The sequence below is a fragment of the Xenopus tropicalis genome, chromosome 2 (genome assembly GCF_000004195.4).
Source record: "Xenopus tropicalis strain Nigerian chromosome 2, UCB_Xtro_10.0, whole genome shotgun sequence".
NCBI classification, from domain to species: Eukaryota; Metazoa; Chordata; class Amphibia; order Anura; family Pipidae; genus Xenopus; species Xenopus tropicalis.
Window position 1 is genome coordinate 99,356,636 of NC_030678.2, and position 24,694 is coordinate 99,381,329.

A 24,694-nucleotide genomic window follows, 5' to 3' on the forward strand; every position below is an offset into this window, starting at 1 on the left:
GTCACCTCTTAAGCGCCACTTCTCCAGTGTAAACAGACCCAACTTGGCCAGTCTTTCTTCATAACTGAGACTTTCCATACCCTTTACCAGCTTAGTTGCCCTTCTCTGGACCCTCTCTAACTCAATAATGTCCCGTTTGAGCACAGGAGACCAGAACTGCACAGCATATTCTAGATGGGGCCTTACCAGCACTCTGTAAAGGGGAAGAATAACGCCCTCCTCCCATGAATCTATACCACTTTCACAAAACAAATCAGCTGATGGCAAAATGGAGAATTTCGCTGCGAATCCAAGCATGGTGAAAAAATTAACTCATCACTACTGAAGGCAACTAATAAATGAAGCACTCACTATTTTTGTGTCAGTAACCACATTTGCGGAAGTACTAAGTATTAAGTTGCATGTGGAAATTTTGCAGGGCACATACAATACCACTGGAGTTCTGGAGAAAATTTTGCATTGGGTGTAAAACCAATGTAAACATATATGAGCTAAAACGTTTATAATATACAGTATAACAAACATATTCTGAAGTGCTTTACAGAGATTATACAGTACATCATTTACCGCACAGGTGGAGCTTACAATCTAAGGTCACTATCATATTTACACACATCAGAGTCAGTTTTGTCAGGAGCCAGTTAACCTTTCAGTATGTTTTTATAGTGTGGGAGGAAACTGGCGTACCCAAAGGAAACCTAAGCAGAGAATATATGAACTCCTTGTATCTAGTGACCTGGCTGGAATTGAACCTAGGATCCCAGGACTGCAAGACAACCATAATAACCGTTGCAACACTGTACTGCAGAAACCACCATTTTGCAGAACTCCAATTATAGTGTCACTTCTGGTAGGTGAAACCTTCTGATTTTTTTGATTCACATTCACAAAATGTTTTAGTTGAAACCTTTAATTTATTTATTTCCATATATCTAATCAATCAGATTGTGGGGCTCTGGTGGGATTTGATTCTGGGACTTCCTGGCTGCTCCCCTAACCACTAGACCAAGAGAGCAGCCAGCAGCCAGCAAGCACTCATCTCCCATTCATTCTCCTGTTTCCCTGGCTATGTTACATTACCCCAGCAGCCTCATTGATTGGGTGGGGTCAGCCAATCAGGACTGACTCTGTCCTATATAAGACGAGCCCTCCTCACATACATTGGCATATTCTGAGCACTGTGAGATAACCCTACCTTTCTATTCCTTGCTCTATCTCCTGTTTCTACCTTGCTCAGTCCTGTTCTTGTTTGGTCCTGTTCCTGCTCAGTTCTGTTTCCTGCTCTGGCTTGTGTTCCTACTTGTGTTCCTGCTCTAGTCTTGGTCCAGATCCTCTGTCTGTTCCACCTTGATTCTGTATGTACCAGTTCCTTTGTCCACTACATCCAGCATCATCTAGCTACCACTTCTACACCTGCTCCATCCAGTCACTAACTTTATTGATGCTCCATCCCACTCCTTCTGTTCCTGATTCCTTGCCCTCTTCGCCGAGATCCTGTTCCTGTATTTCTGTCTATTTCTGTACCTGTTGGCATGTTTCAGTCCTCACCTGAAAGACTCACCCATTGTAAACCCTCACACAGATACCTACAGCATGGAATAAATCACCTGGGCTGAAATAAAGATAAAAAAAACGGCCTTTTTCACCATTATTCATCTAAAATGCAGTGTACATCCATCACCAATTATTCCTAAATTATGTGTGATTCTGAAATCAAATACATTTGAAACTCTTAATATTTAATCTGGCAGTGATTATAGGAGCATCTTGATTCTAACTGACAGGAAATCTTTTCCAATAAAGTTTAATATTTTTTAACGATTGAATTATTGAGAGGCAACATATTTGTCTTTTGCTGGCTAGGGGCTAAATTCTAAACTACATGAGAGACCTCTGGCTGCTTCATTTCCAATGAATGTCATCTTTCCATGGTTCTGACTCTGAAAATATGAAACAGTTGTCTTTATCTGATTTCTGAAAGATGAATTAAGTCATACTGGCTCATTATTAAAATTAGGTTACCAAAGCAATCATCATGTTTTGATACTGATAGAGTACATTTCAATATCTAAGTGCTAATGCAATTCACTGGCAGAAATGAGCCCAATCCTTTCACTGTATTTCAAACATTCTGAATCTGTATTTAGAAAAGAAATACTTTAAGGAATATAACACAATAAGCAAAAATGAGTGGTTATATATGTTCTATGGTATATGTTCTATATGCATTCTTATCTGAAATAAAACCTTATGAGCCACGTTTAATACGACCAGTACCATTGTGCATTTAAGCGATAAAAGAACTCCTTGGTGAGCATAATAATTAACAGTAAAAGGTAATTTATCTCATTATTTCACCTTACAGAAACATTTCTACTTTAGTCATCTAATGTATACATTATCCAAGGACCATAGGAATTGCTAATCTATTGAAAAGTCCACTGGTTTGCACTTGCTACACATGTAACACATGTAACTGAAGCTCTTGCCCTTTATATTACCTATTAATTGGTGTGACTATATGAGAAGAAACCATTGCACCTTTTAATGCATTACTCCATTAGTACCTATATAAAAACTGCCCAATGACTGTCGCTGGTGGAGAATAATAAAACTTCAGCAGAAAGTTTAGATTCTGATACAGTTTGGCATTCTCCGTGTTTCCTTTTCTTTCTGTCCTGTTCATAAATAACCTTGATATGCTTGTCTATAAAAGTATCACTAAAATTTGTTTACCAGTTCAGACCTGGTGAAATCACATAATTTTGTACAGGAAGATGAAGGATGAAACCATCAATATTTACTACCTGTCTATCATTCTGTCAGAGTTGTTGAAATGCCATTGAATTGAGATTCCAATAATATTTACTACACTGATACAATTTGACAACTATTTCAACATCTTCAACTTTTTTTTAAGCTTTATCTTTCAGCATCAAAAGAAACTGTCAAAGTGAATTAAGACAGCACATGAATCATTTGGCAATTTATACATTGATTTTAATATTATATCAGTCATTTTGTAATTATACTGATCCCCCCTATTAGTGGTTGTTTTCTAATTACAGTTAATATTCACTTGTATATCATATATGTGAATCAGTCCTACAAGTATAATACGGAATTGGAATTCCACGTGAAAGACCAATACAAAGTGGTGTACACGTGAGAAGTGGAACGAAAATCATACATGATTCCAAACATTTTTTACAAATAAATAACTGCAAAGTGGGGTGTGCGTAATTATTCAGCCCCCTTTGGTCTGAGTGCAGTCAGTTGCCCATAGACATTGCCTGATGAGTGCTAATGACTAAATAGAGTGCACCTGTGTGTAATCTAATGTCAGTACAAATACAGCTGCTCTGTGACGGCCTCAGAGGTTGTCTAAGAGAATATTTTAATCAGTAAAACTCTAAATAATTTTGAAACGTTTGCTATTTGAAATTTTAACAAATGGAAATACAAATGCAAATAATATCAAATATGGAAACAGTGTTAGGCAATATTCATTAAATTTTCAATAGGCTACCTGTCTGCCCTTCTGTCATTTCACCTATGGAAACTGTTATTTGGCATTACCTGTGAAGTGCCTATTATAATTGATAAAAAGTTTTGCATTTCACTATATTCTGTTTCTCCTTCAATGCAGTCTGGCACTCAGTTTATGGGAATTGGCACGCTACTAAACTTGAACAAAGAAATTGACACGCAACTCGGATACAGGGATCTTCCCTGTGATTATTAAACACAGGAGTCACGTGTGCCAGTCAGTTTCTTTGTTGAAGTTCTTTAGTGGAGTACCTATCAGTGGCGTTACTAGACTGAGCCCCGCAGCAAATTAATTTAATTTGCCCACAGGTTGACCTATACCAATATATATTATATAGTTCATTAATTAGGGTCTAATGGGGCCCCCTATACCTCCTAGGCCCCCCTGCAGTAGCAGGGAGTGTTCCTTTGTAGTAACGCCCCTGGTGCCGGTCCCCCTTAACTGAGCAGCAGACTGCGCTAGAGGAGAATACTAGGTTTGTAGTAGCATAATTGTATATACCATATTTTATATATAATATATAATTGTCGATAGGTTCAGTTGAGGCAAGCAAACAATCCAAATCATTTCAGCTTGCTGGTCTTAGTTAAAGAAAACATCTTTGAATATAGCACAATAATGTTAACTTTGTCTGACAAAGACATAGATGTAAGAAAAAAAGAAAAATGTATTTATTGCATATGCCTATTTTTCTACAAACAATGAATTGTAGATGGCATATGAACTTCAGCCTGCAGCATAGTAACACTGGCATTGCTACATTCATTGTAAAAATGTGCCACACATTGACTTTGCATGACATTTGCAAGCAAAATTGCCTATAGTGCCTCTGTGATTCAATATACTGCAATAGCATCTAATGGGTAACCTTCTTTGACCTTTGCAGTTGTCATTGGTTAATGTAACTACAGTATCAACATTGTCATACAGTTTCACAAAGGCATAGCCTTTCAGGCAATGTTAGACTGCAGCCAGCAAATTGTGAATAACTGAGGCTGACAACACATTACAGCCTTGCCATAACCAATCACTGTCTCTGCAGGGCAAAATGGCAGCTAAATTACAAGAGGATATGTAACAACATGTCTCTTAAATTGCCATAGCAGTCCACACAACTAAAGGAAGACAAAACTACCTAAAAATGATGACATAAAGAACTGTATAAAGAAACTAATTATACAGAGCAAAATCATTTTTTTAACAATGATTTTTTTTCTGTAGTACTAAAACATTACCTTGTACTTCATCCCATCTTAGATATAATGAATTCTTATTGGAGGCTAAACAATGCTAATTGGATAATTTAATATTTAAATTATGTTTTAGTAGATCCCTTATTCCAAGCATTCTGGATAACAGGTGCCATCCCTGTATTATAATAAATGTCTCTTCTTTATGTAGATTTGCCAAGTACCCTGCTCATTGATTTGTCAGAAATATGCATACAGACTACACTTGAATGATAGTTGCAGCATAGCAAGAGGTTTATGTAAAAGCCAATTCTGCATTCTGCATATATTATATACAGTATATTATACATATATGGAGCATATTTTCTGCTGTTTTCTGGCCAGAATTCATTGCTACAGGTATGGGATCCCTTATCCAGATACCCATTATCCAGAAAGTTCTGAATTACGGAAAGGCCAACCCCAATAGACTCCATTATAAGCAAATAATTGTAATTTTTAAAAATGATTTCCTTTTTCTCTGTAATAATAAAACAGTACCTTGTACTTGATCCTATCTAAGATACACGGTAATTAATCCTTATTGAAGGCAAAACAAGCCTATTGGTTTATGAAGATCCAAATTACAAAAAGATCCCTTATCCGGAAACCCCCAGGTCCCGAGCATTCTGGATAACAGTTCCCATACCTGTACTAGTTTTCATATATTTCATTCAAGATGCTTACTCAACCACATTCAGGCACTTCACTGTTCCGTAAAATATCCCAGTAGATAACATGTTCCATGTTTCATAATCCTTTTCAGGAGACAGGACTGAAGGCAATTTAAAGGCTTTTGTTCTACCCTTTGGAATAAAAATAAAATAAACTAGCCATATATTATCAAGCTTGCCACAGAAAATGCAGCCAGTACATTTTTCATGTAATTCAAAGTTTGGGGGTAATGGCAGGGAAGAGTGCAAAGTGCAAAAAACAAATACTTTGCACCTCACCCCACCAGGTATGCCCAGAATTGAGTGCAAGGACCTGTGCTTTCCTGATAAATACAGCACTGTCTGTTATCAGCACTTTGTTTATAATGGGCAGGCTAGAGGAGTCACATTGGCAACCCATAACATCATGGTACCACCACAACCTATGGTATCTGATACCAATAAAGAAGGTTTAGTAGAGAAAGCATACAATGTTTAGATAAAAAAAAGCACACAACGCAGTTCTTTAGAAGACCCAGATATATAGATATTATCAGATCCCACACTGAATGGCAGCAGTTGAGTTTTTAGCTCTCTCTTTCTATTTCTTTCTCTTTCTGATTTTTATTTAATGAAACCAGGTTACTTTATAGAGGACCTGTTACTGTGTTGCAGGGACACTCTTAAGACCTGATTGGCTAACAATCTATAAAGAATTAGAGTGGAAAAAAGCCTCATTTGACAATATAAATTCAGAAAACACAGATAGCTGTAATCATATATCTACGATTGCATAGATATATGTCACTGAACACATGCCTATATTAACATTTCTCATTTTTATCCTGAAAATCATATCTCAATTACAATAATTCCGGTTGAAATTTTTTTTTTTTTTAAACAAGTCGCTCTTTATAAAGAAGTGTTTTCTCTTACTTTATCAGCTTTGAGATTGTATTTGAGTTTATTTGTTTAACAATGTTCTTTAAAATTAATTAAATGTGAATCACAAAAACATCCACTCATTAATATCCAAATGTTCTCTACAGAAACTTGAATGAAGAGCAGGGCAGGCAGGGAATGCAACCACAAAGGCAACGGAACTCATCTTGTGGGACACATACCTTATTACACGGAGCTCATTACCAGTACTCTTGTGTAGAAAAGAAGCACCTAGAGAGCACATCATTAGCTTCCTACGCATTCATTATTGTGCAAATGGAATTGCCATTATAAAGCCACAGGGATAAGAAAATCAGATCTCTGGTTTGGTTTTATACAAATAAATCAGAAATGTTATAAGAAACCGCTAAATACTGATGCAGATGGTCAAAATGGACTTCTAAAGTTACTAACCAGTAATGACAAATAACAGAACCAAGAAACCTCTTTTTAAATGACTATATCGTTACAAAGTAGTTTTTCTTTTCCTTTTCTCTTGAGAAAGGTCTTTTTTTACACATTACAAATCATAATTCAGAAAAACAACTTACTTCAACTTACACTTAAGCCTGAACGATTTCTGTTTAACAGTTTGTGGGTAAATTCATCAGTACACAACCCTTATTTAATCCCATTTTCTCAACATTATATACTAATATATCTCTAGCAATGGGTACTAAATGCAATCTTGTACTGGGTAGCCCTAACTTTTCAAAGAACCAATAACATTAAAAAAATAAAAGGGTTTTATATTCATATTAACCCTTCCTTGGTTAAAAAAAAAGTTTATTTATTTCAGAAACGCTACTACAGTTTGTATAAATATGCTACTATGCAGCCTTGGTGGCAGCCATTCAAGCTGAAATTTAGATAAAGAGCAAATGTTTGCATAGGAGATTACAAATAAGCTGTGAATAATCCAATAGTTTTACTGTTAGCTTCTTACAAAGGCTGATATACAGGGTTTAAATGCCATTCATGTTTTCTACAGAACAAAAACATTTCTAATATAAAACGGGACTTTGTTGCAATGGAATAGTTTGTTTGTAGGTGTTAGATCAATAAATACAAACATTTAAGGCAAAAAAGTATGTAACTTTATGGCATTACTGATTGAATGAGTTGAAAAGACTAGTATGTTGTTACATAGTCATCTACTCTATTTTTAGTTCACAGAGAAATATTTTTTGCTGATACTAAAGGATAACAAAATCCAAGAGGAAATGAAAAGTGGAGTGGGAACTGCTAAACCTAATCTTGCTGCTCTACATAAATACCTGCAATTAGAGTTGAGCAAATCATCTAAAAATTGAATTCTTAGCAACATAATAGGAACCATGCCCTGGTTTGTCCAGACTGAGCTCTAATCAGTAGAAACCAAATGCACATTTGGTAATGTCACTGCATATGCACACTGGCGGGTGTGGGACTCAAAACAGATATCATTCATATAGCAGACTTTCAGAGAGTTTTGTAGCAATATGTTTTTGGATATGGGGAAGGGGAGCCCTATATTGATGATGACACTAACTGAGACTTATAAACCTGTTACATAAATCTTTAATTGGCTACCTCTCTGCAAAACGAAACAAGTTTAATCCAACTATTGAAGCATTCAAAGGTATTTCTTGAGGTCTTTATTTTTACATTGTCTTTAGAAAACCAGTGACTTTTAAACTATCCACTTCAACATAAGTATTTTAGTATCTGTCATACAGCTATCTGAAAATCTGATGATCTTATTTTGTGACTTTCGTGACCAAACAATAGAAAAAATGCTAAATAATAAAGAAAAATTCCTGTGTTTTGCTATGGAAGTATCACAGGGACTGCATTTGTTTCATAAACATAAAAGTTTGTCAGAAATGGCAACACTGCTCTTTAAAATGATGGATTGTTTCCTACAACCCTTAAATTAACATTACAAAGCCCTGACCTTGTGCGCATTAAGTATTCCCGCAAGATGTTCAGGAATATTTTATGAGTTGTTTCATTTTGCCGTCTTCCTTCTGATTACCTTTGAGGCTTATTAAGAAATCCACTATTTTGTCTTAGGGGCATAAGAGAAAAGCAGAGTGCCAACCAAGGTTCTAAGATATTGACAGTACAAGATGAAAGGGATTTATTTACAGAAAACAGATTTGAATTAAAAAAAGGAGCAGCAATTGCTTCATGCATCAAGTCATAAAAACATGTCACATGACAAGCAAAAAACGTTTCCTTATGAAGCAGAAAATGGTCTAATTTGTAAACAGAATACAAAGGAAAAAGATGTATTGTTGAGTAGCACTTGGTCAAAATAATGGGTAACAGAGTAAACTGTAAAGGTGGGGTGAATTATTTCTGTTGGCAGATGTCTTCTAACACTGCAATTTTCCTCTCATTGGCTGACAAAATTTCAAACAACCGAATCAAATACTTTTTAAAAAGTAAAATTGCAACACAAAGTAAATATTTGAAAGTGCCATAATATGATGACAGCAATCAGAGTTTACTTAGACATATAGCTAAACAGTTACTGTTAGAATATTCAAAGGAAATACCAATGTTTGGCAATAGGTAAAGGGCATTTTGCAGGGTGGCAGATAACTGAACCTAACTTAAAAAATGCATCCTTGACAATGTTAATGGCATACTGTACCCACTGATATGACCAATATGCAATGGCTACCCATCTCCCATCATTGATGATGATGTTCGTTTTTCCTTTAGTCAAATGTAGCTATTATAATCTGCATTTACTGAAATTTTACCATTTGAAATAAAATTGATATTTTATTTTCATAATCCCTTACACTGTAAATTCCTGCAGACAATGTTGCTAGTGACATCATCCAAGCTGTACTTTAGTCTTGAACTTTAAAGGTATAACTTAACTTATTAAACATTTCAGAAGGCATGAAAGAGGTAAAGAAGGCATAAAGAAATCTGAACAAGATAGCCCAACAATATTTAGTTCTTACAATGTACTGCTGCCCTGCACTGGTGCAACTGGTGTTTATATAAACAAAGCTGCTGTGTAGCCATGGAGGCAGCCATCGAAAGGAGAAAAGGAACAGGTTACTTAGCAGATAACAGATAAAACCCCATTATTGTAAGCTCTTTTGGGCAGGGCTCTCTTCACTTCTTGTATTGGTTATTGATTGCTTTATATGTTACTCTGTATGTCCAATGTATGAAACCCACTTATTGTACAGCTCTGCGGAATATGTTGGCGCTTTATAAATAAATGTTAATAATAATAATAATTATATTCTACAGAGCTTATCTGATATCTGCTATTTAACCTGTGCTTTTTTTCCAGTTTGAATGGCTGACCCCATGGCTACACGGCAGCTTATTTATATAAACTATAGTAGGGCTTCTGTAGCAAACACACCGGCTGCGCCAGTGCAGGGCAACAGTACATTATATTTTAATTACTTTAAAAAAATTTTGGTGTAAGTGTTTCTTTAAATAAAAATATAAAAAAAAACAGTATTTGTTTAAAACTTACCTGAGGGTTGTCAGTAAATTATTACTGGAAAATATTATGTGATTATTTCCAAGCAATAGTAACTCTGTATATTTCTATTCATTCAATCAGATAATAAAAACAGAACCTCGCTTTTCCTAAGCCAAAATTCTAATTCTTACCATTTGTGCCACAGTACTTATTTGTTTATGGAAATAATTTATGCAGTGCATTGAGGCCTTACAAAAAATGAAAGCCATTAAAAGAAACGTTAATATGTTTTTCATCACATGGTGGCAAAACCACACAGAACAGGATGTCTTCATCATCTTATTTAAAAGAAATATTTATATGATTTAACGCAGAACCTTCCATTTTTATTGCCCCCCAAAATTGTTTTTGTATGAGATTTATTTACTCTGTCTGCAAATCTTAATTAGACACAGGGCCACAAATATAAACAGAAAAAAAAAATCAATACTAAGCTTACTCTGTACAACACTGGCTCATTTATTTCATAGCGGCCTTGAAAAAAAAAATCCCAAAGGCTGTGAATAGGATGAGTGTTGTTGTATGCTATAAACTGTGTCTGGTTCTGGGATCCCCCTGCCAGGCAAAAAGATAAATACATAACGCACAGATGAGAAGTGCATCTGGTCTTGGATCATAAAACACATTAGAGCGAGCTTTGCACCTTACAGCTGGAGAGGGAGCAGGGTGGGAATTCCAGAAAGCCATGGATTAAGGACTGACACGGTCTATTGCATGAAGGAGCTTCCATTAATCAGACTGTTTGTGTCACAGGAAGGGAGAGTATTAGTGCAAACCCTTAGACACAAAATATCCTCATAAAAGAAACCGTATGCCACAGCTAGTATTCCAGGCAGCTAGCTAAGCCTACTGGAGATGCACATAATGAAATACAATCCTGTCAGGGATGGCCCTTGGGTAAAATTTTCACTTCTACAATCCATTTTCAGTTTAGGTCGGGATTTTTTGAAGACAACAAGCAGCAACTCGACTCCCAGGTGACATGATGTGTTCGGATTTAGTCTATGAATGTTGCAAATTAAATTCCCTCATCAGGCCTCTAATCACTCTTACCAGATGGGGCTTGTGCTCAATTTTGGATCCACAGGAAATTTAATGGTTATTGTTTCTGTTTAAATAGGAGATTATTGCATTTTAATAAGTTCTCTTTGGGACCCGCAGCAACAATAGAGCACTATGAATTACTGTAGATAGCTGTTACTGCATGCTGGGGAAAAATCAAGTTACTAAGTGTGACAAGTTGCTTTTTCTTGCCTTCCAGCAATCGCTCGGAGTGTATTTACCACCAAATTAAGTATGTGCCGTGGGGATAATATTTTTATCCTGCCAAGGGGGGAAGGTGCTTGTCTGTGGATTTTCATTAAAATGACACATCTGTTCAGCAATTTCACAAAGTAATTCTACTGAAAGTTTTATCAGCTAATTTTAATTATTCACTCCAGTGGGTTGAATACAGGATTCATCATGTTGAATTAATACATTTGACGGGAATTTCACAAAGAGGGGGAGAATAAAAACAATCAACAAATTGAATTGTCATGCAATATGGATTTAATTGAGATTCTTTAATTAGGATAAGGCTGAGATGCGGTATTTTAAAGGTATTAAAAAGCTTAGCAATACAGTGGTAAAGATTAAGAAAAAATGCAATTAAACATCAGTGGGTGTAACATACGTAATGGAAATAATTTAAATAGACTTTCAGAATATATTTCCCTTTTTTTCTCCTTTTTTCTCTAAGCTTAGCAATCCCTATAACTTGTGTAGCCATTAAAAATGTCATTCAATATATGGTGGTCATGCAGACTTCTTAGTCCTTTTTGGCAGGAAGTTTTTAAGGCCATCAACAAATAGGGATGTAGCGAACCTAAAAAAAAAAGGTCGCGAACATGTTCGCGAACTTACGCCAAAACCAGCGAATATTCGCGAACTTTGCGAACCCCATAGACTTCAATGGGAAGGTGAACTTTAAAACCTAGAAAAGCCATTTCTGGCCAGAAAACTGATTTTAAAGTTGTTTAAAGGGTGCCACGACCTGGACAGTGGCATGCAGGAGGGGGATCAAGGGCAAAAACTTCTCTGAAAAATACTTTGTTGGCACAGCATTGCGCAAAAAAACGCAAGCTATTCTAGTGAAAATACGCGCCTTTTTTGCTATGTCGCGCTAAACACCATGAAAACGGGATTTGCGGAAAAACGCCATGTGTGACTTGTGCGGCGTATTGTACAATACTTTTGGCGCAAACCCAAACTGCGAACATACGCTGAAAGTTCGCGAACATATGCGTTCGCGAACACCCGATGTTCGCACGAATTTGTTCGCCGCCGAACAGTTCGCTACATCTCTATCAACAAACTTGCGGGAATGAACCTCCCACTAGACCCGAAGATAGGGTTATGATACCTGCTCCCTGGATCAGCCCCCAAATATAAGAGATCACTAACAGGTTTCTGTCTTGGGGCAGCCAGAGCGGTCATTCCCAGACATTGGAAGACAACTGATATACCTAATATAAATAAGTGGATGGTAGAAATGGGCTATATTATGCGCAAGAAGGAACTCTTGACTAGCGCACAAGGGAAGCAAGAAGTATTTGTACAAACATGGGCAGCATGGGTTGTATTCCTGGAATCCTACTGAGGGGAAAGCTATACCGCGAACTAGGGGCAAAAACTTATGTAACAATTAAAATTAATTGGGGGAGTGGAACGGCTGTGCAACCTATCAGGTTTATGTTCTTCTTTCTTTCTCTTCTTTAATTATTAATATGACTTAATTTTCCTATTGAATGTTATTGTCTCCCTACCCCAACCACATGTGATGACATAACAGAAGACCAATAGTAACTGTTCCAGAATGGTAGCATACTATTTTGAAAATCCCAATAAAGCGGACTCTACATGACTAAATTGGTTTCCCCATGCAGTCATCAGAACTATTTTTCACAGCGACGGGAAGGAGACAGCATCTAACAGGGACATACAGTCTATGGCCGTGCTACCAATAACATAACAGGTATCAAGAGAGGACTATCTGGGGCCTGAATGGATGCATTATGTCACACGTGTTTTCTTTCTCTACCCCCCTTTATTATGTGATATAAAACTGAAAAATGTCTATGTTCATAAAAAAAGAATATACAAAAAAAAATGTCATTCAAACAGAGACTGCATATGATATTCTCACACAGCCAATGAGAGTGTGTGTCTAATCATGGACACACCTTTTTTAAGATAAAGCTGAATGTAAACCTTTGAAAAATAGCTAGGATTATCAATGTCATCCTAAAGCCTTGCCTACCAGTCAGCGGCAAAAGGAGTGAACAATTCTGCATTCCTATGTACCTTACTGAACGGAAATATGAATGATAATGAACTTGGCTGGAAACAGAAGGTCCTATGCAGACACCAGCAAAACAATCATTTATGGGCCAACATTTTATTTCACGACTTCACCAACAGCTACATGACTTCACCTACATCAGTAAAGGTATTTCAGTCATGTATATGCTTGGAATTCTAGGTGTTATCAACATTTTAAGGTAAAGAAAAGTGAATGTGCTGGGATAACCCATCCATATTTCTTTTTTACAGGTTGTACTTAATAAAAAAAGACATACCAAAGAAGATAACATCTGTTCCCAAAAAAAAAAACAGTGACCTGCGCACATAAATGAAACAAATTGAAACATTTTCTTTCTGCAGGTGGTCACATTACAGACATCTGTCTATAAGTTTGGAGATGATGAAGAAGTGCCACCTGCTTCATAGATATGTTTAAAAAGTTTCCATCTGCCTGACCTCAAATTGTATGTGAATTTCTGATGTTATAGGAGAATAGAAGCAGATCCTGCAGGGAGCTGTGTGAAGGGAAGGCTTTTTATCTAGGCACACTGGTACATTTCATAGATGAAAAGTCTCACTATAATATATTTCTAAAGTTTGTATTCTATGATTAGGGTTTTTTTTTACTGTGCTGTATAGTTCAAGGTACAATACAACAAAGGCAAAAGAACCAAATACCAGTTTATTGCCTTAACAGATTTTGCAGCTACAACATTTTTTTAATTTCCTGCAATACTAATAATTATGGGTACAACAAGTCAAATGCATGAAGAGTTTATTATACCCCACACTGGGCTTACTAATAAGGTTATTTAAGTTGCATCTAATTGCTATAGAAAGGTTATTACTGTAGCAATGACAATGCCGTCAAACATGAACATGTACATAGGGCTTCTTTACCAGTTCCCATATCCTAAATGCTTCACATGCTCTGATTTACCTTCTGGGTTTCATTTGTGTTTCTTTTCATTCCCTGCTTTTCTGGTGAAAATGCACCATGCAAGAGTGATGCAAGAGGATACCTGAAAAGTAACTTTTGGCAGTCCTATATATTGATAATAGGTGTGTAGAGGTTTTTTTGTGTTTTTTATGAATTTTGTAGTCAAAGACTCATTGCACCCCCACCTAATGGTTTAAAATGTAGTGATGAGCCCAACTTTCTCCCTTTTTTTTTACTGTCAAGGGGGGGGGCTGGGAAACAAGGGTTCTGTTTCCTTTATTGTTGCACCACTAGGAGTGTAGGACTGGCCTGACTGGGGATGACTTTGACGTAGTTGGCCAGCTTGAACTATATAGCAATATATGGACAAACAATCCCTGTTTTGTTTAAAGGAGAGGGCGTTTTAGTAGCTTCATGCACAGAATGTCTTAATGTCCTATATATATATATTAATAATGGATGAGTGCAGAGGACTTCTCATCTTTGTCAGCATAGAGTGGGTGGATCTTATCTGGCATAAATATATATATAAGAAAATTAATTCAGCATTCAAGGCTCACCCAAAATACATTGCATTTACCTGGATAAAAAGAGTATATCTCCTACACATGTTTAGTTTCCTTAACCCCCTTGCTAGAATTTTGTACACTTTGCACATTAAAATTTAAAATGTGGGGGTTGAAAGTGGGGTGAAGATGAAACTCTGCCTTTACTGACTATGCGTTTCATAATATATGATTTCTGTTATGATAAGATAAAAACATTCCTGTAGCAGAAACAATGCTTGTAAAATGAAAACAGCTAACCTCCAGTCTACAAGGTAATCAGCAAAAGATAAAACAATAAATTAGTCCATCTGAAAAACGACAGTAAAACAAGAGGAACACGAGGCAAGGCTAATTATTAATGTGCGTGGCTGAAGAAAATATAATTAGAATAATAAATTGAATGATCAAAATATAGGAAGTCTGAAACTTATGCCTAGAACTTTAATTGGTATAAAATGTACTACTGTATTCAAGTATGTCACATTGCACTGAATTTAATTACACAGATTTCTTGGTCTTGTTTTAAACCATACATTACCAACTATTAACGATACATTTTTAGTAGGGAGCCCAATGACCCGTATAAAATGTTAGGGAAGCAGGGCATGACTATGCTAGGAGGAAAAGCCACCCCCCTTTTCACCCCCTCCCACCACAGGATATTACAGTTGGTACAAGCAGGGCAAAGGAAAAGGCAGGACCCTCCCCGGGGTGGGGTCAACTTTGAGCCCCTGGGCTCAGGGTCAGACCTCCTTAACCCTTTTACTGCCAGCCATTTTGGTCAAAGCGGAACTTGTATTGCCAGACAGTTTTTGAACATTTTGCACTGTTTCACTTTAGGGGCCTTTCCTCGGGGGGACTTTTAGTTTACCAAGGAAAACAATATATCGTTTTTTTCAGAACAACCTAAGCTTTCAAAATATGGTAGAATTTTTGTGTAATTCCAATTCTGTAACAAGATATAGGCTTCTAAATGTCTAAAAATGCAAAAAAAATCAAATTTTCCATAATATAATCACACATACTAGAAACAAAAATTATTTTATGCATGAATATACAACTGATTTGGAAAGTCCCATGTCTCCTGAACGTGCCAATACCAAATATATATAGTTTTATGGAGATTTCTCACTTGTATAGGTCAAAAACTCCCAGCAGTACATTACCAAATTCCCAAAGCACTGCTCCAAAAAAACTGCATACTTTGGATTTCAAGGCCAAAATTCCACTAACAGAAGGTTTATCCCAGAAAATTGTACATTTTTGGAAAGAACAGATTCTGGGGAATACAGAATAGGCACAACTGTCTGTCTACTCCAAACTATCAAGTCGCAATGCTTTCCTAAAGTTATTGTTTTTTATCAAAATTTGTGATTTTTTTTAAAAATCGCTTCAAAGCTTCCAGTCTATAGTATCTTATCTCCTACAGGTCATAAAGTAACCAAATAAAACACCCTAAATATGAATGCCTGGGGTCCACTGAACAGTTTGATGCCCAATATGTATAGGTTTACCTAAGTATGTGGCATGTAGGGGCCCCAATGTGAACATACCCCCATATGAACTGTCATTTCTGTCATTTCAGCTCCTGCAAAATCAACACATTTACATCATTATATGTGGGATAAAGCTACAAAAAAGTACGCTCACCCCAGAAAGTCATATATTTTTGGAAAGTACACATTCCCCCTAATCTAAAATGGGTACCCATGTCTTTCTACTCCAAAGTACCAAGCCGCACAGCTTTTCTAAAGTTAGCAATTTTGATGACATTTCCAAAAATCCCCTCAAAGCTTCCATTTTGCAGCATCTTATCTCCCACATAGTGTTAGGTACCAAGATAAAACACCCTAAATTTGAACGCCAGGGGTCCACTGAACAGTTTGATGCCCAATATGTATAGGTTTACCTAAGTATGTGGCATGTAGGGGCCCCAATGGGAACATACCCCCATATGATCTATCATTTCAGCTCCTGCAAAATCAACACATTTACATCCTTTATGTGGGATAATGCTACAAAAAAAGTACATTCACCCCAGAAAGCCATATATTTTTGGAAAGTACACATCCCCCCGAATCTATAATGGGTAAATATTTCTTCTTGCTACAAAGTACCAAGCTGTAAAGCTTTCCTAAGTTTGCAGATTTATATGACATTTCGAAAATAGCATAAAAATGTTGCAATTTGCCGCATTTATCTCTCACAATTTCTTGATAAAGATCTGCCAGCCTGCCAGCTCAGCTTTTGCACACAGAGCCCCCTGTCAGTGTATTATGTGCCAAAACTTCCCCTAACTATACAGTGACCCCCACAAAACCATATATTTTTGGAAAGTACACATTCTGATGAATTCAAAATAGGTAAAGTTATTTTTGTACACCAAAGTTACACCTGGCAAAGCTACGCTAAAAACATATCAGGAACACTTATAGAGGGATAAAATGTGAAACAACAAAATAAGTTACATGACAGTGTAATTAGTGGCCAGAATATCTGATCCAATAGTTACGCTGTCAAAATAAACAGTTTTTAGGTAAAAGAAAATAAAAACAAAGTGGTAAAATGAAAAAAAAAAAAAAAAGCAAAACAAAAAAAACCCAAAGTGTTTGTGTATACATGTGTGTACATGTGTAAAAGTTGTGTGATAGTGTGTAAGTGTGTATATGAGTGTAAATAAGTGTATAAAAGTGTGAAAAATGAAAAAAAAAATGCTAAAATGTGTGCTGTAAGTGTGTGTAAATTTATGTAAGTGTGTGTAAATGTATGTAAGTGTGTATAAATGTATGTAAATGTGTGTCTAAGTGTGTAATAGTGTGTAAATGCAAGAGAAAAAAAAAGTCCTTACCTGTTCCTGAAGACCCGATCGCTCAATGATCATTTGGGCCGGCGCTGGGGGAGAGGGAGGAAGCAGGAAGCAGCAGACGCGATGCAATCGCGTCTGCTGCTTCCTGGAGGGTCCTGCGACCCGATCGATCGCAGGACCCTCATGACAGCCCCCCTGGCACATTGCCCAGGGGGGCTGTCATTGTTAGAAGCGTCGTTGGCGTTTAAGCCCTTTTACTGCCAGCACGTATGAGATTCGTGCTTGGCAGTAAAAGAGTTAGAGGTATAAGTAAGTTGACTGCTGTTTTAATGTTTGGACTTACAAACAGTTTAATACAAGTTATAGTTGTTTACATATATATATTTACTGATTTATATTAAATTTTACATTAAACAACTGCGGCCTTCTCTCCCCAAATTAAGTTGTCCGTGTTTTATTTCGGTGCCAAGGGGAGGGAAAAGGGGGCCCGACAGGCTCGACGCTGCATTAGTCAGAATTTATATAGTTAGAATATATTAGAATAATACTATATCTATCATTTCTTGTTTGTATTCTATTTGCTTGCAGAAAACATTTTTTTGGGGGGGGGAAGTGTAATGTTTCTAAATGCAGTTCTTAAAAAAGTTTAGGGTTCCTGGCTTCTCCAAAGAGAAAGAACTATTGGATCAACATACTTTTGTATTTTTGGCATTTACCCATAATACCCCTCAAAGTTACCAGGAAGTAGGGTTTTTTGTTGCTCCTATAGACTTCAGGGATGCTGCTGCCTGAGGCGAGTTTCTCAACTCATCTCATAGCAGCAGTGCCCTTGCTCACAGGGCATAGGTTGGACTTTACACAATAGAGGAATTTGAGTTGCTTTTTAAGTGTTAGCATATTTTAGCTTAAAGGCTGACAAGTAATAGGATAATAACATCTGTCCTTGCTCTATTGTACTAAGGGAATACTTACAATAGACATATTTAAAGTGTGCACTCTGTACAGACTATTTAGAATGTACTCTTTAATTTAGTCACACAACAATGCCACCAAAATATGACATTCTTGTAAAAAGATTTTACCATGTAGAAGCTTTTAAGAAGGATGTTTGAACACTTGGGTCCATTAGGTTTACAACAAAGGAATTCTTGCAGGAGAATCTGTAAATGGAGCCATTATTACCTGTACAGATAGATACTATAACACAAATAAAATACACAAATGTTGGTAGATTCAGAGGAATAAAGATTTATAGCATTGATCCTGAATATGAATCCTAGGCCTTTATTCTTGCTTTAGCTATTGTAACAAAAGGCTGCCAGAGTGAAACCCTATGTAATAGCAAAATCGCTGTGTGTGTTGTCCAATAGGATAATATGGGGAAGCAACCAGTTCTTGTTAACATCGGCTTAATGCATAGTATTAAACTTTAATTCACAATGATTAATTCATTTAACATACCATAAGCACACTGCTTCTGCTATGAAAATGTTTTTGGATGTTCTGGCATTCAATTATTAGAACTATTTTTTAACAATTCCATTCAAATTTGTTTGTTTTGCTTTATGCTGTGCCTCATGTGTTTTGTTTCGCAACCAGGTCTGTGAGGTCATGGTATCCTTGAAGAGAAAAAAAAAACCGAAGAGGTAGGAAAAAATCATTGACTTGGCATGGTCCTTTATCCTTTGGGATGCTCATAGTTAAGGAAGAAAATAACACTGGCATATGGAGATGTTCATATAAAATGTTCCCACCATTTGGTAAATTATTCTTGAAAAGTTACACATCACAGAGTGTGAGCCTCTACAGAGGGAGTCAAACTGCTACTTTATGTTCTCATGATCACAAGTATAATTGAGTGGAAAACAAATCTGTTAACATAAGGGAGGGGGTGACAAAAATTTGGGCAATCTAACACGAGTGCTGTTAAAATGTTAGCAAAGCAAGAAAATTAACAGCAGGGAGATAACACAATTTATAGAAAGAATACTTTCATAAATGTGAACACATTCTATACAAAACAAAAAAAAGTTTATGGAAATTAAACCAATCTCTAGTATGTATCTCTTGATCACTTTAATTGTTTATAAAGTTAAGATAATTTCACTTGTATGAAATAGGTCCATATGTTTCCCACATACATAGACAAGGGCAATATTTTAAAAGATTTTTAGCAGCACAGACACATTATGGCCACAGTTTATACGTGTTATTAAATGAAAAGAGCCCTATCCTATGCACGTTGAGTGGTAACAGGCAGAACTATGATATGTGAACAGGGGTATTAAGTTCAAAATGCCCATTATGATTATTGAAACGCATTATGTTTATAAATTATCAGCTTTTTTTGCGCCAATCAAATTAATCACCAAGTTCCAGAATTTTGTTTTTTTTTTTTACAAAGGATTATTCAGAAATTGAATTGTTTGTTGTTGAATTGTTTCAGGTGTTAATCCTTCCCATTTATTTTTTGCCATTTCCTTGCCATCAAAACTATGGATCAAAGGTTAACCTCCAACTTTATTCATGCCATTAACTTTTATAGGAAGGAAATGCAATCTAAAATTAGTGCAGACCGCACCATATTCATATCTGCCTGTGTGTTTTGGCAACTAATATGTCTTTTTTTATTTTAAACTCTACTAAATTCAGTTTCCCTGCTTTGCATTACACAAAAGCCACCACTTACCATGAAGCAGGGAATACAGAGTTATTACCATATTAGCATTTTATAAAAACCTATTTAGACAAAATATCATTTATTTTACAATTCAGAAATACAGGATAAAATGTATTCAACTAACAAATAATAGCAAGCTATATATGTCTAATTTTTGTTCAAGAAAAACCTTGCAGAGGCTATTAGTGTATATTCCCATAAGATAACTACATAATCTATGCAATACTACTCGTATCCTTGAAAGTGACAAAAGCACTTCTGGGAAGGGAAATGGTAGAAAGAATATGAACAGATCAATTATCATTATCTTCTTCCCCAGGCACCGCAGCTTATTGTGAATCGCACATCACTAAGTAATGCACACTGTCTGGAATGTATTCTCTTTGAGACTATAACTAAAATATTCAAAATGTTTTATGGCAGTGGAATCATACTAATAAATTACAAATAAAATGTCTCTTATAACCCAAAATTAGACAATTAAATTCATATATATATATAATTTTGCCATTCCATTGTTAAAATACATTGCTGCATACCCAGTTTGGTCAACCACTCCTGGCTAGAGATGAAGCGAAATGTTCGCCGGCGAACTAATTCGCGCGGACTTTTGGCGATGTTCGCCATTTTGGGTTCGCCGCGGGTTTTTTTGGCGGTTTTTTTTGGCGTTATTTTTTGGCGTTTTTTTTTTCTTTCGTTATTTTTTGGCTGTTTTTTTGGGCGTTTTTTTTTTTTCTTTCGTTATTTTTTGGCGTTTTTTTGGCGTTTTTTTTACAAAGTATTTTTCAGAGAAATTTTTGCTTGATCCCCCTCCTGCATGCCACTGCCCAGGTCGTGGCACCCTTTAAACAACTTTAAAATCAGTTTTCTGGCCAGAAATGGCTTTTCTAGGTTTTAAAGTTCGCCTTCCCATTGAAGTCTATGGGGTTCGCAAAGTTCGCGAATATTCGCGAGTTTTGCCGAAAGTCCGCGAACGGGTCCGCGAACATTTTTGGCGATGTTCGCTACATCCCTACTCCTGGCTGCCACTAAACACTTCTGATGAAATGCTTTCTCAGTTCCATACTTGCTAGCTAAGTAAATTGGCATATTCCTTTCTGATTTGTCTGTTTCAAACTTAAGAATGTACAGGCTACGCAATGCTGCAACTAGTGTGCACCACCCCCACCCCCGAAAAGAAATCTTCAGAGGGGCCTGGTGCACAGGGGTCCATACCTGACCCCCCCAACAGCTCACTCCTTGCCCCCCTTCTGCCCTCCCCAACCACTCTACTACTTGAGAGTGGGGTGGGAAGACTTTAAAACTAAAGAGGAAGCAGACCCTCTGGCCCAGGCTTCCCCGCAGGGTTTGTTCCTCTACAGTTACATAACCGGAAAACTGTAAGAACACCAAGGCAACAGTGGACTATGCTGCTCCTCCCTTTATTAGTTTGCAGTTTACTTTTACAGCTATTAAAAAAGGCTGATGGCTACTAATAAGTAGAGCAGTAACAGCACCAAACCTGCTACACACTGCCATAACTAAATAATTCATGTAGTTAAGCTGGAACAAAACACATAGGAAAGAGACATAATGGAGGCAAGAGCATTAAATTCATTAGTAAAAAAAGAAATAAAATGCAAGATCGGGGGAAAGTTTAACTAACAAAATGGTAATGCAATAGGCGATAATAATGCTGCAATACAGGCAAAGGCTACAAAGACTAGACAAATAAGGACAGATGACTGGCCAAAGGTACAAGAAAAGAATTTACAATTTAAAAATAATATAGCCATAGCTATGTTTCATTCTAAGTCCAATATTGGTATTTTTGGTTAAATGATTTGTATTTACTTGTCTGATCTATATTCAATAACTGATTATGCGTAGTATTAAAAAGTTCCCCCTAACTGAATATCTTTACCATAGCTTTGTCATGTCAAAATCCCTTTAGCCACTGTGGAGTGTGGTTTATGAAACATCAGCAATCTGAGCTGGCACAATAGCTCTTGCCTGCCAGGCTCCTTCCAGATTTTCTTTGATTACCAAAATTAATTAACAACATAATGCTTTTTTATAGGGATTTTTCATGTACTTACAGTATGTTTCCTTATTTTTGCCAATTTACTGTACCTGCTATACACCTTTAATAAAAAAAAATGTATTTCCCTCATCTGGTCACTGTACCCAGCTATATACATGTTTCTCTACATGTTATGTGTTCCATATGGCGATCTCTGCTATTGGGTTTCTTTCAACCAAGTGATATACTAAGAAACAATAAGATTATCCCAGGCAAACCAGTAAGCGTGAGAGTTCTAATCAGGTCTGTTATTATTTACTGGCCCAGTGGGATGCGTGGGCAAAACTGGGATTGCGTCATGAAAACCAGAACAGATGGGATTCATAGTTCCTTTTCAATTTGAACTTGGCGTATTTGTGAGAAATTAATTCGACAAAATCACTGTATGGTTGCAGAAATCCCCTCAGCACATTGTAAAAATAAAAGTTAGAATAAAAGTTAGTGAAAAAAAATGTACAAAAGCAATTTTCGCTCTGCTCTGCAAAATGCCACAATTTTATACACATATTTTATATAACCACAGCTTGTTTTGCTGTTGGACTGCTGCTCACATGCTGCGCAGATTGCTGCTCATGAATATAAAGCATTAATTCCAGAGAGCAAAATGAAAGATTTGGGATATAGGTAGTATGAAGAAATAAAGTGCACAGCTGTCTGAAAACAATTCATATGAGGAGCAGGAGTGGGGGGAGGAATTGCAAGCATTGTACTTAGACTGGCACTAACCTTTAGAGAGTCTCTTAATATTAGATTGTAAGCTCAGTGATGCAGTAGTCTCTTTCTTCCTCATTCTGTTAACTCTTTTGAGTAGTAATATCTTTTCATGTCCTTGTTTATGTATTTGTATTTAGTCTCTGTATTATGATGCTTTGTGTATTTGTAGTCTTTTGTAGTCTTGTAATCTATATGTACTGCACACTTTGTGGTACTACACAAAACATAACAATTGGGGCCAATAAGCATTTGCAGTGAAGAACCCCTTTTTTGCTGCTAGCAAACATGATGCACAATATAATGCGGATACATAAAACACATGCAGATTTTTTCAGTTCATCCATATATAGGGGACTGATGAAGTAGTTACCCAATGGTTTAGGTAGTCCCCTATAGATTAGACAGCTAAATGGGCCCTAAATTACAGTAGGGAAATAGTTTCCTAGTTTCCTTTTCCTGTGTTAGAATATGCTGAGATGTCACTGTTCTTTTGCATAAAGGGGAAGAACATATGTGCTCACTCTCTTTTTATTCCTAGATGTTCCCTGGACAGGCAGGTGAAAGAGGATTGGAGCCTAGGCCAAGAAGGCCTAGTAGAAAAGTTAGTGTGAGGTTATTATTTGTTACTCCAGGAATGAAAGATAGGAGTAAGGTAGTGAGCAGTCTGTGCTCCACTGAGGAGGTTATTAAGAAGTAGTATCCTGGGTGTACTATTGGGTGTACTAGGTGTAGGTGCTGTCCCATCTAGGTTCTACTTGGGGTGATTCTTGCAAGTCACTATCCATATGCTGGTTATTGGCCCCTGATGGGCATATATCCCTTAAAAGTGTTTGTGAGTATTGTGCTACCACATTTGTGATCTGAATATCTGCCAATAAAGAAGTTATTGTTTATTTTTAAGGACAATTGGCATCCATTTATTGATTCCACCAGAAAAATATAGTTCCACACCATGAAACCAAAATACACAAGGGCCCACACCTCAAGATTAAGGGGGGATATTTATTAAAAATGTTATTGTTTTTTGAAACAAACTAATTTCCATAAATGTCATTTATCAAAAGATCTGACCTGAAAAAGCATGAACTAAAACAACTTTTTGTTGTTGTTGCACAAAAAAAGTGACTTTTTCGCTGTTGTACAAAAGCCAGTCTTGAAAAAAAACCTCTAAAACCACGAAAGATCTTTCAGCTGTAAAAGGGACATCTAGTATTGATTTCTGCTTGATCTCGACAGGTTTTAGATGGTGTAGTTTTGCATTCAGATTTGTCAAAGTTTTGGCACATAATAAATTTTGACAAAAAGTTTTTTTTAGTGATAAAATTAAATCTTTCTGTCGAAAAAACCCAAGCCAAAAAAAACTGAGCGTTAGTAAATGCCCCCCTAAGAGTCATATGCAAGTTATTGGAAGTTGCTAGAATCAGATAAGACTTCATTTATCTATATCCCTATACACATTACACTATATTCTTTACCTTTACCTGTATTCAATTTATGTGTATTAAGGTATTTGGTATAGCAAATGGCAATATTAATGCCATTAATGATTTTTAATTATGTGAATCTTGAATACATACAGTGCAGCCTTTTCCTTGAGGTATTTGGTGGTCATGCCTTTACACCCACCTATACATATGGGGTATCATTCTATTCAGAGGAAGATACAGATCTAAATTTAACCTTACTACTTTTAATTAGGATTATTGATGAGTGAATCTGT